This window comes from Olea europaea, unplaced genomic scaffold (assembly GCF_002742605.1).
Source record: "Olea europaea var. sylvestris unplaced genomic scaffold, O_europaea_v1 scaffold17467, whole genome shotgun sequence".
In the NCBI taxonomy this organism is placed as follows: domain Eukaryota; kingdom Viridiplantae; phylum Streptophyta; class Magnoliopsida; order Lamiales; family Oleaceae; genus Olea; species Olea europaea.
The window spans coordinates 1-2,262 of NW_019235182.1; the positions used below are offsets into that span (position 1 = coordinate 1).

The 2,262-nt window shown below is 35.0% G+C and overlaps 1 long non-coding RNA gene across 1 annotated transcript; it reads left to right on the forward strand.

Moving 5' to 3' along the window:
• The first annotated feature begins 6 nt into the window (after positions 1-6).
• On the forward strand, positions 7-2,252 carry LOC111377917. Its single transcript, XR_002699790.1, has 3 exons — positions 7-222; positions 555-641; positions 1,677-2,252. It is a non-coding gene; the product is annotated as an uncharacterized LOC111377917 (long non-coding RNA).
• The last annotated feature ends 10 nt before the right edge of the window (positions 2,253-2,262 follow it).

The window sequence follows — 2,262 nt, forward strand, 5'->3', positions numbered from 1 at the left end:
CGCTTCTGTCTTCAACGAGTGGAATATCAATAGAAAATGTTCTTGAAGTCATGATATCACTCTCTTTCGACTTAAAGAAAGAACACACAAATGCGCATATAGTTTTGAAACTACGCAGACATTATATTTATTTATACATATTTAATCATCAGTGTTCTAAATTCCAGGTTGTTTGACTCAGCAAAAGCTCTAGCCTTTAGCAATGTACCAACTCGTGAACAGGTGATTGTGGATCTATGTATCTATAAACTCGTAACTTGGTAATGCAGACCACTTTATTTAGCCCTCGTTTGATTTCCATTATTTTCAAAATGTATTTTTCTCTCTTATTTTCAACCACACATTATTCAATAAAATAACATTACACGCAAGTTTAAAACTTTTTCTTATTTTTTAACCACACATTCTCCATCAAATCACTATTACAAAATGCATTTTTGACAAATAATGTGGCTCAAACAGGCCCTTAATTATTTTATCATTATCTGCCACCTATCGTTGTAGCCTGGTAGTCTTTGTGTTTACCTGTCACTACCACATTCAACATGTTGCAGGTGAAAGATGCCATATTTAAAACTCTGATAAGGAATGGGATGTTTGATGACGCACACATCAGGCTCACCCTGACTCGTGGGAAGAAGGTAGGCAGATGCTATTCTTATTTTGGTTCCCTCCTTGTAGAAGAGGCAAATTTTGAAATATTTATGTAACTTGGAGTTGCTGTTATACAAGTGCAATATGACATAAATGGTCGATTGGTAAATTCTGAAGAAGCATAAGCCATATTTAGGTCCTGGTGAGAGTGTAGAATACAGAGAGCTCTCCTAATAAATTGTTAAACTTTCTGTTCCTCCAAAAGTGCCCCAACTAAGCCTTTTGGTGATAATTATATGCTTATTGTAATTCCTTCCTGATTATCTTTATGGTTATGGTGCAAGTGCTAATTTGGGAGGGCCAAGAAAACATTTTCCTCTGCTAAGAATAGGACTTAAATCACTAGCAACATGGAAATAATCCTTTCCCCACTTGGCATTCCCTTGGTCAAAAAAAGAAAATTTCTCATAAAAGAAAGTTTGTTATAATACCCCTAAGCTAACTGGACTGCGATATGCTAATGTAGTATATATAGCTTAAACTGATCATGTTCTGTTTGAATTTTACTCCACTTCCCTCAAAGAAACAAATAAAATAGAACAGAACTGAGGTACTTAAATGTTTAGATTATCAAAATCTTGTGGTTGCACTGATAGGAAAATAGAAGAAAATGCCTTGCGGCCTGGTACGCACACTATCACTGACAATTCAGTGTTCAGTACTTAAATATTGCTGGTCATGACAAAAAAACCACAAACTAAGCTTTATTCCCATAGTTAAATATGGGCAAAGCAAGGAATAAGATATTGCAGTATTGAACTGCCAATACTTCATTTTCATACCAACCATGTTTCTTGATACTTTTTATAGCCAAAGGATTGCATTCATGGATATATTTGCATTTGCTATGTTTAATGGTATATATATTTCCATATAAATTCCCCCGTTTTGACATCCGGAACCTCCTGTTCCCTGGATGTATGTTTCCAAAAGTCTTACTTGGGTGTTCCACATTTATAATTTGTAGCGTAGATTATAACATTGGTTTATGCTTTCAGTCATCCTATTGTCTGGTTTTCCAGGTAACTTCTGGAATGAGCCCAGCACTAAACCTTTATGGATGTACTTTAGTCGGTAAGATACATGTGTTTATTATCTTACATAAGTAGCATTGTCTGTGGCATATGCTATGACAGAGTTGAGGCTATATAACTGTTCAGCTATAATGACCAGTTTTTAAATCTTGGGTGGTCCGTGGGCATCTGCAATCCCATTCCCCCTTCTCATTTCCGAAAGATCATGTATCTGATGAATGAACATTTTCCATAGAACAAGAGTGTAAAACAACCAATTGAGACTAAAAATCATGTTCCACATTTTACATCAATGGCAAAACATAAGCTCTATTTATTTATTTTTATTTATCTCCTTTGACTTCCTCCTTAACCATTCCCGACGAGAAAATGTTGATGTAACATAAATTTATAAGCTAAAAAGATCTCATCAAATTGTCCAAAGAATTAACGAAGTTGCACTATGTTTTCAGCAGGAGATGAGAAATAACTTTCTTGGACCTTTCTGTAATGCACCCGATTCATTAAGTTCTCGTTTTCTCAAATATGATGGAACCTTGTTGAAAAGAGTTTATTGATATATTGGAGTCTGTCT